This window comes from Leptosomus discolor, chromosome 3, assembly GCF_034619465.1.
Source record: "Leptosomus discolor isolate bLepDis1 chromosome 3, bLepDis1.hap2, whole genome shotgun sequence".
NCBI lineage: Eukaryota > Metazoa > Chordata > Aves > Leptosomiformes > Leptosomidae > Leptosomus > Leptosomus discolor.
Genome location: NC_141393.1, coordinates 45,295,126 through 45,307,962, shown reverse-complemented (window position 1 = coordinate 45,307,962; position 12,837 = coordinate 45,295,126). Strand labels below are relative to the sequence as shown.

The 12,837-nt window shown below is 38.9% G+C and overlaps 1 protein-coding gene across 1 annotated transcript in view; it reads left to right on the top strand.

Moving 5' to 3' along the window:
* Window positions 1-1,949: 1,949 nt before the first annotated feature.
* The window catches only part of CELF1 (CUGBP Elav-like family member 1), a 48,379-nt gene continuing 37,491 nt past the window's right edge, over window positions 1,950-12,837 (top strand). The window contains exon 1 of the mRNA XM_086462493.1: window positions 1,950-1,979. The gene's annotated coding sequence lies outside the window, so the exon portion shown is untranslated. The remainder of the gene's footprint in view (window positions 1,980-12,837) is intronic.

The following is a 12,837-nucleotide window of genomic DNA, read 5'->3' as shown; positions in this document are numbered from 1 at the left end:
TGAGAAACATTTATGATTTAAGAGCATTCTCCTAGGCTTTCTACAGGTTGTTGTCAGATTTGCTACTTGCTTTTTAGTTTTTATTGTCTTGGATTTTGCCTTTGATTCAGTGAGGTGTATATTTTTTCCCAAAGGTATCCGAGAGTTATGTGTTCCTCTGGCTATGTTAGCTGCACTTTTGCTTCCTTTGAAGTTTTAAAATTAATTCCCTAGAGTGTTATGTAGTTACATGTACGAAGGGAAGATTTTCTTTTTAACATTAAGAAGTTGTTTACCAGTATGTTCTTAAGCATTTACAAGATCAGTGAGCTATGTATTTTAGTATTTTTCTGAAAGCTGATTATAACAGAAGTATAGCTTAGCATTCATGACAACTTCCATAGGTCTTAAATGTCTGGCAAAGATTGGGTTTAAAAGGAAGAAGACAAAATTTTCGTGTTATATGATATTTTGAAGCAAGGTCACTTAGCAGGAATCTGAGACCATTTTTTGGTCATAAACAAGTATTCTTTAATTAAACTTCAAAAAAACAGAGGAATGTGGGTGAGGTGGAAGGAGGTGTACTCGGGTAACATATTTGCCTGAATCACTAGCAGGAGCTTCATAATCCAGAATGTTATTGTTAGACAGAACAAAAATAAGTATGTGAAGTGTTCCCTGATCAGTAGTCAGTTTTCAGTAACATTCTAGAAAAGATAAATTCCTAATTTTTAAAATACATATTTCAGGTAACTGAGTTATGTTTCTCAGGAGTCATGGATTGGTTTTTATTGTTCTTGACTAGCATTGTAAGAAAATTTTGTTGTTGTTGTGTTTAGGATTCCGTGTTCATCTAGAGGGTATAATAATTTATTAAGTCAATTGAGCAAATTGGGAAGAAGTTAGAACAATTGAAATTTACTACAAAACAGTGATCAAAATTCCTAAGAGATCTCCCTCTGCAAAAGAGGGCAAGAGTACATGTGATAAATACCCAAGTATATTACAAGACAAGTTAGAAGAGGATATGGATCACTTGTCCACACTTCTCAAAGAATATAGAACAAAGGTTATGAAGAGGCCTGTAAAGCAGTGAAAATGTGGGAACTCAAATAGCCTTGAATAACTTTCTCCTTGCAGATGGATGCAGTTTTTAGTTTGGTACCTATAGATAAGCAAAAGAATTTAGATTTTCTGTAAAATATTGGTAGGCTACCATGAGTGTGGTTCTGCAAAATAACCTAGGAGGAAGTGGAGAAGAAATCTTTAAAAACTAATAAAAGAAAATTCCAAAGTTTGTATTTATGCTAGCTTGTGTTGTGGGTCAATTGCTGAATCTGCAAAAAGCAAACCCTGAATCACAGAGTAGCGTCCCCTACTTAGGGGCTGCTAGTACAGAAAGTCTGTATGGTTCCTGGTTGATGATTTGCTTAAGATGTAGAAATAACACTTTTTTTCCTCATGTTGTTAGTTCTTTGAGTTCCCTAATTAAGAACTTTTTCATATATTTCCATCTATGCTATCTTACATTAGAGTTTCCCTCTGCAGGTTTATTGTTGTATATTAGTGCTGCTGCTGTTAAAATACTGTAATATAGGAGTTTAGGATTGTGAATACTGCCGTTGATAACTCTGCCTCTGTCATGAGAGCCAAAAAGCCAGACAGGTAGGATAAGGCCGCTGAATGTTATTAGGAAGCTACAAAACTTCTGTTTTCAGCCATGTTGTGTTTGCCATCCGTCCTTTTGCACCGTTTCATTTATCCTCTGTATTTTTGTAACGTGCAGCTTTGGTTTTGAGTCTAAGGAGGGTTGTTACCACCTCATGATGACTGCCATTATTAGAAATATTCTTTACTTTCACAGTCCTCAGTGTTGTACAAGATTGAGTTCATATTGTAATGATTGTTATTATTTTAACTCTGGAGTATTCAATGTCTCTTTTTTTCCTTATCTTTTAGAGTGAAGACTGGAACAGCTAGAGGGAGGTGCATAGCTGCAGGTATGAACCAACTACGCAGGTTGTATCCCTCAGTTGTATATTGGAGCTTCCTTTCAAAGGTTTAGGGAGAAGTTGGTTTTGCTCTCAATGATGAAAGCAGTCATTTTCCACTGCATTGAGCAGTGCTCTCTGAACCTTAAACTCTTTGCAGTTTCCTGCCTTTGTACTGCTGAAGGGGGTTGGGAGTGTTAACAACTTAGGACTGCAAGTACTAAGTCAATAGGCTTCTTCAGCTTCATCTGTAATTTAGTAACTTTAGAAACATAACTAACCACAGAGTAGAAACATGTGTTGTCTTAGTAGTGTCTCGACCAGAACAAATCTGAACTACTCTGTAGTACATGAAACCCTAAAGGTGAGTATTAGTGGAGCAACGTATGGGCTGAAACAAATTTGATTATATTCATCAGTGACCTGGATGAGGAAACAGAGTGCACTGTCAGCAGGTTTGCTGATGATACAAAACCGGGAGGAGTGGCTGACACCAGTAGGCCGTGCTGCCATTCAGTGGGACCCAGCCAGGCTGGAGAGCTGGGCGGGGAGAAATTGAATGAAATACAACAAGGGCAAGTGTAGAGTCTTGCATCTGGGAAAGAACCAGTACCAGTGTAGGTTGGGGACTGAGCTGTTGGAGAGTAGCGTAGGGGAAAGGGACCTGGGGGTCCTGGTGGACAGCAGGATGACCATGAGCCAGCAATGTGCCCTCGTGGCCAAGAAGGCCAATGGCATCCTGGGCTGTCTTAGAAGGGGTGTGGTCAGTAGGTGGAGAGAGGTTCTCCTCCTCCTCTCCTCTGCCCTGGTGGGACCGCATCTGGAATAGTGTGTCCCGTTCTGGGCCCCTCAGTTCAAGAAGGACAGGGAACTGCTTGAAAGAATCCAGCACAGAGCCACAAAGGTGATGAAGGGGGTAGAACATCTCCCTTATGATGAAAGGCTGAGGGAGCTGGGTCTCTTGAGCTTGGAGGAGACTGAGGGGTGACCTCATTAATGTTTAGAAATACATAAAGGGCGAGTGTCAGGAGGATGGAGCCAGGCTCTTCTTGGTGATAGCCAGTGATAGGACAAGGGGCAACGGGTGCAAGCTGGAGCTCAGGAGGTTCCACATTAACATCAGGAAAAACCTTTTCACTGTGAGGGTGACAGAGCACTGGAACAGGCTGCCCAGAGAGGTTGTGGAGTCTCCTTCTCTGGAGACATTCAAAACCCACCTGGACACGTTCCTGTGTGACCTCCTCTAGGTGGTTCTGCTCTGGCAGGGGGGTTGGACTAGATGATCTTTCGAGATCCCTTCCAACCCCTAACAGTCTGTGATTCTGTGGTGTGCGACAGAATGGGAACATAGTCTGGAGATAAAATGCTTGGAGCCAAATGTGAGGATCTTCTGGTGCAATTTGCTTAATGACTGAAGTCCAATAAGGTTGTAGTTTCATGAGACAGTGGGGACAATTCCCCCTTCCCGTCTTACTCTGTTTCCAGCTGAGTAGTCCTGTGTCCTTTGGTTACATATGGGTTTTGTGGTAGTTTGACTGTGTGGTAGACAAAGTCAGCTTTGACAACCCAATAAAAATCTCTTTTATGCTCAGGTTGTTATGACTTACTGTGTGGTCAGAGGAGTACCAAAAGAATAGATCAGACTGTAACTGCACCTTAAGAGTTTCAGTTCACTTCTGAAGACAACTGACCTGTAACTGCTGTGTTAAGTAACACTATTATGCTCAAAACATGGTGATTGTCGCTCTTCTGATGGATTAGCTCTGCTATGGCAGAGATATTTAAAGTGTGCCTTAGTTTGTAGACAACCAGGGAGAGTTGAGTTTTGATACTGTCTTGAGGAAACACTTGTGTTATACTATGGTCAGACATTTGCTACAGTTTTCATAAATACATTGGAAAGAATTTGGTCATGTCTATGTCAGAAAGAAAATCAAATTTGTCTTTAAAGTGCAGGATATCCTGTTTCTCCATATGTTACTCGTCAGGGTAGAAAAAGCTAAAGTTGGATTGAGAAATCCAGGAACACATTCATTTTCAAGTGATTTTTAGAGAACTGGTGACTAACCTCTTGTGTTTGCAAGTACCATTTTGAGGGCATTGGTCTCCAGGCATTGTGGGTGTTGCAAAACACTGAACCTCTTTCCTAAGTGAATGGTGCTTCTTTCCTGCTGCTTTGCAGCTCCATTAGGACCATACAGGAGAGAGGAACAAGAGAACACTGGTCATTATATTTGTGATTTTGTCTGAAGAGTTTGTATCTTTTGAGACAGTCTAATCTGTGATTAGACCTAGTATTTCAAACTCATGGGATTTCACCAATTACAAAACAGGTCCAGAATCAATAGATTTGGATTACTTAAACAACAAAAAATCAGATTATTTAAATAGCAAAATAATCATCAAGTTTATGGTTGATGAAAATTAGTCATGAAACAAAACGTTTCCATTTGGTGCAAGATCCATGGTTTCTCATCTTAAGAGCAACATGAAGTTGAATTCATCTGCCTTAATGTCAATGTAGAAGGATGTCCAAATGAAAGAGGATTGAGTCTTTTCTTGAACATCTGATAATGGGATATAAAATTGTTTGTATGCATTCTGGTATGAAATGCCTCTTACGATTAATTCCACAGATATATATCAGAATAAAACTGATGGCATTCTGGTCTGGTTCAGAGAATAAAATTGAGGAGGAGTCAGTCGGCCTTTGAAATAGCACTTGGTTTGGTTCCCCACTTTTTTGGTAGCTGCTATCTTTAAACAGACAAGTTTTTTTAATAGAGCGTTTACTGCGAGACTTGGGTTGCTTCTTGCATTTGGAAATTTATATGCCACAATTTGCCAAAGCAGATTAAACAGTTATTCTTCTGCCAAATATTACTGTTTTAATAGTGCCTTATGAGCATCGACAGTTTCAAGACTGAGCAACTCCTGCCTCTGTACTGACCATGCTGATACTCTGCTGTAGGAAGAAAATGCCTTTAAACTGTTTAAATGCCCTGTGAATAGAGACCACTGTAGTGTTCATTTTGTTCTTACTGCCCTGCCCCTCCTTTAGGGTGAGCTTGTTGTTTTCCTGAAAGTAAGCTCTAATGAAAACTCTACTGAGACAGATCTATAGCATGTTGTGTGATAAAGAATAGCAACTTACTGTTTTTACCTGAAACATGTCTGTGTTCGAATAAAATTTCTGCAGATCCGAGTCCCTTCCAGAATGGAAATCCTTGGCATGGAGATGAAAACGTGTGTTAAAAGATTGCAGATTGGTCTGCTTAGAAGGAACTTCAGTTCTTCTGCCATAGAAGTGAATTCTTGCTCAATACTTATAAAGCTGTTTATAGTTTAGGAAAGTAAATGTAAATTTGTTGTGCTTGTAGGTTGGTTTGTTTGGAGGGACTGTTCTGGATCAGAGTAGTATTCTTCATTCTTTCTTTGGGTTAGCTCTTCCTGAAGTTGAAACCTACTATAGTTTCTAATCTAATCATTATTTAGACCCTATTAAAGAGGTAATTTTTAGATAGGCATGACTGTATTTTCTTAGCTGATTAGGAAAACTGAGACACATGTATCATACTGTTTCTCTTTTGACTCTAGAGGCTTGGAAAGCTTAGTTATTTTTCAGAAACTTAATCTGACATTTTGATTATGGTCCTGCATGTGTAGTTTAAAAGCTAGTGAAGTTTTGCGGATGGCTGCTTGTCCAAAATATGCAGCATGAGTCTCAGCTTTGATTAGGAGACAAGATAACAAAATAACAGCTTCCTAAATTGATTGCATTTTGTCTGTGCTGGGAGTGATGCTGGAGCTTCCCTCCTTGCATCTGTAGTCCTTTCTACCCCACAATGTGTCTGATAGGTTGAATTGTTCACCTTTCCATGGATACTGCATCCCATCCAGTCTCCCCCACTCTGCTTATGGATAGTTCTGAAGCTATACATTTGCAGCCTTGTGCCAATAGCCCAGGGAAATCGTGTCTTATTGTGTTCTAAGTTGATGAACTATGCAGAAATTATTGTTGCTGTGATTACTATTTTAACTGCATAGTGTGCTCTCGTGGAGCTGTCTGGGCTGCATTTGAACTCTCTTCAGGTAACACACAACAAAAAGCTTGCATTTGGGTAAAATTAAATGAGAGAGAAATAGTGAGTGATTTTTTTCCTGTAGTATAATATTAACTGTTTCTTGTTTCTGTCTGGTACTATTAGTAGGAACAATTTGAGATTAAAGGACTCCTCAAAAGGGTTTGTGTGGCTGTTCTGATGGCTGCAAAAGACAATGAAACTTGAGACTTGCTGCTTTGTTTAGTCCAAAAGGTCCGTTGAAACTTAACAGGGGAGGGGAAAAAAAAAAGCCTCTGTCATACTTCAGATTTTTAAACAAATCTGACTGCTGTTCTAAGGTTTTCAGTAAGGAGAGGTTTTTAAATCATTTAATAATATGAAGTTTGTTCCTTTAAAATTACATGTTACATTTCTTAAGTAAAAAAAGTAACTCTTACCAGTTCTTTAAGGTTTTACTTTACACATGCACAAAGGTATGTTGCTTGCAGTAAACCTTAGTTTAAGGCATTTTTGATTCACTGTAGTTCTCGTGTAGGGTAATACGACAATCTTCATATGTGGTGTTGTCCTGGAATTGTATAGCTGGTTCTGTGGTGTCCCACGGGCCCTATATGCAACCACACAGCAATTCTTTGTGTAAATGTAGTTGCTTTGCCCATTGTAGTGCTTTGTGGCATGTTTGGCTTGAAGACAAGCAGACTGTTCAGAGCCTTCCAGGACCCAGTGGATTTCCAGCTCTTTAGCAGAAGAATAACTTCTGGCTCTGTTTTAGTGGCAGAAAACTGAGCTGAAATGTGTCATTGATTCTTTAAAAATCTCTCTAGCAAATAATGCAGAGATGACAAAATGTTTGTTTCCAGTGCATCTTTTTTGAGTAAGTACAGAGCTACGGATTCCTGTAATATAGGGAAAGAGCAAAATACAGGCCTATTTGAATCTAGGTTTCTAGGTCATGTGTCTGTATTTACAAAGTAAAAAAGCTGAAGGAGATCTAAAGTATCGTGTTCCATGGAATTGCTTACAGGGTTGTTTCTTACACAAAAAGCTGAAATACCTAAAGGTAAATGTCTGGCCAATCTTACCAAAAAAAAAAAAAAAAAAATTGTAAGCTCAGAGACAACATCTGGGGAGAGAAAGAGGGGAAAAGTGGTGTAAGTGAATCTACCTCTGTTTTCAGGGCATGATAGCTTGCAAGCATTAATATTTTTATTCTCTTCTACTGAAGATTTAAGCACTGAAGTGCCAGTGTGATTTATCATCCATACTTTCTTTGTGTCTCACAGTCTGAATTCAGTCAATAAACAAAAAGAAAGGGGATGGGGGGGTGAAGCTTCAAAATTGCTGCTGCCTTAAATGTTCCATCCTGTCTCCTTTTAGTAGTTCTCTATTCTTTCACAGGATAGAAATGCATGCCCTCACTTCTTACACTGTCATTTCCTGCCTTGTCTCCTGTTCTGTGTCATACTGCTGCCTTTATTTCCTCTTACTATTGTTGTGACCAAGCCACTTTTCCTACTTTCTCAAGAATTTTTTTCTGTCTACAGTGCCAAAGTGTCTACAGGTCTTTCAGATCTCTCTTAGGTGCTTAAGATTTCCATAGTTTGTCTCTCACATTGCTGTGTTCTAGCACTGCGATGATAAAAAGTCAAAATACTTCCCAAACTATGTCTGCTGGAATGTTGGCAGATGTTTAAAAAAATAATGATTTTAAACTGAAATGTTGTTTTGCATACCTTGTTGTAGAGCTTAAGCAGTACCTGAAATACGCATTTCAGATCTATTTACAAAAAAAAAAAAAAACAACCCACAACCTATAGATAAGGATAAAAGGAATAAATCTTTTACAGTTTTTTTTTCTTTTGTTGTTTTGAATATTTATGTCTTCATAGAATGAGGGGAAGAAACCTTTATGCTTCTGCTTTAAAAGCAATTGCCCTAGGACTTGTACATCAATGCTTCTTCCTCATATCAATTATTAATTGTAAAATGTCTTGCAAAGAGAGGTAAACATGTGATGATTACTTTTTGTCTATGATTTGCCAAGATTATTTATTCTAGGGAGCCTGCATTAAGGCTTGTTGTTATCTGTTCTGCAAGTACAGATGTTCTAATAGGTTATCAGGCATAAATTGCTCCAAATTAATGATTTGGTCTTTTGGCAATTTGTTCACCTGCTTATTTGCTTAATGTCTAGTATCATACAGTGTCTTTTCAGCCAGGCCTTTGCCATCTTCTTTGCATCACAGTAAGTTTTACTGTGTTGTGGTGTTTTGGTTTTTGGATTGGGTTTGGTTTGGTTTTTTTTTTTCAGTTCACTACTACCAAGAAGTAGCTCATAATGCTGATTTTTGTCTCCCTCTCCATTCCCTAGTCTGAAAAAAATAAGGGAAATATGCAGGATAAAGAAACAAAATTTAGCTGGGAAAGACAGAAACTGAATATACATTTCAGGTCACTATTCTGAAGGTCACAATTGGAAACTTTACGAAACTGAAGTCTAAAGCTAGCAAAAGAAAGTGTCTTGCACTGTAAGGGAAAGACAACGATCCAGGTACCTCACTTGTTATATTTCTATAAAGATTAATGGACGTGTTTAATATATCATTGGCGAACAGATGTAAGAAGGAGATAATTAAACATTAACGAGAAGATGGAGATTCTAGGAAAAGATTTTAATTTGAAGATTTTACTTACATGGACATCTTTATTTCACTCTGCTAATGTAGGAGGCTATTATCCTGATGCTGCACAGGTACTCTCCTTGAAAACAAGGTGGGCAGATATTGTCTGCCTTGGGAAAAATCTAGGTAAATACTAACCAGAGTTGTCTGTCGCTCTGGCACTATTGCAAACTATGATATTTTAATGTCTTTGGAGTTTCTGCCTTTATGTAAACAAGAATTTAATAGGATGCAGATTCTGGAAATAATAGTTGTGATATACCTCAAAATAATGCAAAAATATTTGAATAATTTCAAACCAAGCTTTGGAGGCTATCAGCTTGATTATTCCTCGTTGCAGTAGGGTAATGAGACATTTTATGGTTGGAGATGGGTGTTTGAGGTCATTGTCAGGAGGTGGATTTCATGGCCTGTCTGTTCTGGTTTTTTCTCTTTTTGGTAAGGCCTGTGTGAGCCTTTGTAGTTTCGTCACTGAGGCAGCAGACACAGCTGTGGCAGGTCAGGCACTGGGTTCGCAGCCTCATGCTGCTGTGTTGGCTGGTGGCTGTGCACTGAGACAGTAAAACTCAGGGTAGCATTGCGCAGCTGTTCTGACCTAGAGAAGCAGATAGTTGTCTGCAGAGCTGCGAGTCGCTCATGTTGCAGAATTCCCATACTCACAGCCCCGTTAGTGTATTCATAGCATGCTTGTGTCCCCTTTCAGGCAAGCAGATGAAGAGACAATGTGTCAGAGGGAGATAAGAGGAAAATTTAAGAAGTTTGGATGCCATTGTCTTAAAGTTTGTGAACTTCATTCATCTGCTGTAAGAGGGTCTTAAGACAGATAGTTCAGCTTCTTACGAGTTCTTGTTAGATGTCCTGTTACTAGTAGTTATTGGCAGAGCAGGACCTAGTTGCAGGGTTTTTTTGGCTTCTCAGATTTGAACAAATGTTGTAAACTGTTTCCTGGTAGATCAGCTCTCATAGTGCAGAGCTATCATCTGTCGTTTGATACAAGTTGTCCTCAGGAGTGAGCCAGATTTTGAGTATACCACAGGTTGAATTTGTTCATCAGGTATATGATGTCATATTGAAAGCAATTGCAAGGCATTTTAAAAAGAGGGGAAAGAGCATATACTGGTTCCTATCTGTGCTGTAACATTTCCTGAAGTCCAGAGGTGTGGGGTCTGGGGTTTGTTGTTTAGTTTTGGGGAGGGATGGGTGTGGGTTTGATGTTACTTACTAAAGCAATTGAATATAGTACTGATAATAGCTGAGCATTCTTAATTAGCATTTACCTAGTATGTGCTTAGTTCAGTTCTTGAGTATTTTTAATAGGACAGCTCTCTTTTTTTTTTTTTTTTTTTTTTTCCCATGGTGCTTTTTGTTTTGTCCCAACACAAATGCATAGGCATACTCCTGCTCTTTGACATGTTCCAGGCTTATCTTTGCCATTCACAAAGGCTAATAATATAGTGTCTGCTTTTATCACAAAACTGACTTGGTGGTCTCTTGGCCTCTCTGTTTTCAGCTCAGAAGAGCCTAACATGTTGTGTTTGTCTGGTAGCCTCCAATAGGTCTCTTCCAGTTACGTGTCCAGTCTGTTCTTGCACTCGTGTGAGTTTATTGCATCTGCGCTATCCTGCCAACAAGAAGTTCCAAAAATCTGCTACCCTTTGTATGAAATACTATCTCCTTTCCTCCTCTGAGGAGGAATGCTGTTGTATCAGTCATTAAGAATTTGCTTTCTTAGCTGTCATTTGAAACGTTAGTTTGGAGATACTAGCCGCTTCAGAAGGATGTGTATGGCTGTTATCTATTACAGTTGGTATGTGCATTCACTTCATTGCTTGTTGCTTGAAACACAAGCAAGAGGGACATCTAGACTGGTCAGACATAAATGTGTGGCAGTCAAAGCAGAATTGTTTGGCATCATGTTGGTAGGGATAATGCTGCAGATACAAGTCTTCCTTACTTGTTTTTGCTGTTACATTAAGGTTAATGATGTTTTAGTCAGAGCATTAGTTGTTCCTGGACTTGACTGTTTGTACTTTCAGCAAACAGATGGCTTAAAGTCACTGGCCTGATTGTAGTGTTCTAGACTGCTAGTGCCCTTTGAAGTGCCTTTGCACTATGTATGCAGCATGGGGACAAACAGGAGGAACTGGATGTCTTTGTGCAGTCTGTGTGCAAATCTAGAAGCATTTTGAGTAATAGAAATAAAAGATACCTGCTACAGAAAGCTCAGTTGGATTTTTATTGACCTGTTTTTAAAGGAAACAATGCACAAGCCTTATACTGTCATTCCTTCTTGAAAACTTTTGAATCCACTGTTCATATTCAAATAAATTTGTCAGAGCAGTAAACGTCTCAAGGCATTAAGTTCCTAATTAAAGTGGAGGGGGGGGGTGTGTCAAAACAGAACATCCAACTTTTGTCCATCAATGTGCAAGCAGCTCTGAACTAGTCTGGCTTTTGGGTATGGTCTGCACACCTAAACAGGCAGAAGTTGCTGAAGGATCTTGAGACTCACTGGATGTATTGTAAGGAGGTAAGACACATCCATAGGATCAGCTTTTTTTAGTTCTGCTTTTGGCATGTATTGGCTTGTGTTAAGGCTTACTTCTCTAGTGTATAGGTTTATTGAATAGCAAACAGTATTCTTACTTCTGTGTGTCCCAGGAAAGCATCACTGCGTCCTGGTTTGCCTGTGTGACACCTGCAAGTAGACATTTTTGCATCAGTTTGGTACAGAGCTGGGAACAGAGCCTTCTTTTCTGCCACAGCTTGCAATCCCTCGATACCTGTCTGAAACAGCGTGTTAAAGCAATGGGTCTTTTCTGACCAGCTTAGTTCAGACCCCTTCGTACAACAGATTTACATAGGTATAGGACTTTATATACTGTTTTGCCACCTCATAACTGTGATCTCAGTTGCCACAAAGAAACAGTAACTTTTGTGGTTTTAATACAAACAATGTATTCTGTATTTATTGTCACATGAAGATTTTGCGCTTGATTTAGAAAGGTAAGATGTTGTGACTAAGGAACTTGAGAACTGCCACACTGGACACAGTCTAGCTTGTGGTTTCCTTCTGGTAATGCCTAGTACTATGTGCGTTAGACAAATGGGTCTAAAATCGTAATAATTATTGATTAGTCTGTGTTTAAAGATGAGGTTACTTGGTTGTTCCTTCCTAATGCTAGAAGGTGATGGTTCTTCTGTGCAGTGTTTTGATGCATATAAACCGTGGGTTATCTGTTTAAAAAAAAAAAAAAAACCAAAACCAGTTGGGATTTATATATATTACAGTAAACAGAAGTGGAAAAATGTATCCCTGCAAGCATCCAGTTGTGCTCAAACCCTGTCAAGCTTTGACAGGATTACAAAAGTCTCCACCACTAGATACTTATTTTATCAATTGATTTTGTAAGAAGTGTTCCCTCTTACCAGTTTCAAATTTGCTAGTCTCCTCTTTACTGGTATGAACATAGGAAACTACAACCAAAACTGTAGATTTCCACAATTGTGGTGGTGGCGGTAGATTCTGTTTCAAGTGAACGTTGCATAGCAGTAAGAAGGCAGGAAGAACAGAAGTAGCGCTTTCAAAAGAAGCATATGTGTTTGAGGAGGTCCATAGACAATTTAAAAGAAAATATAACTATATGTTTCTTGTCTATCTTTTTATGAGCTCTGCTGTTAGAATTCATTAGAATAACAAATCTGTTCACTTCAGTACAAACTTCCAGAAGAAGAACCGAATTCCCTCATTTTAGAAAATAGGTTTTATATAATTTGTTTTGCATCATTTGCCTTTACTATCAAAGGGAAGTGTAAGTTTAGTTGCTGTTTTATTTTTTCCTTTCTAAGAAGGCTTAGGCAGAGAAAACATCATCCTGTAAGCCAGAGGGACAGGTGACTTGCTGCTTCATTTGCTGGCAGAGAGCTGGGAGTCCTGGACATTCTTCAGTCAGACAAAAGTTCAGAATTCATCCCTTTTGAGCTTTCACAGAATTAATTGGAGTAGAAGCTACAGATAAACAGGACTTAATTCACAAGCAAGAGAAGTAGATCAAGAATGTATTGATTTACCTCAAACTTTTTTTTTCCCATCAGAAATATTTTGAGGAAAGGGAGGGGGGG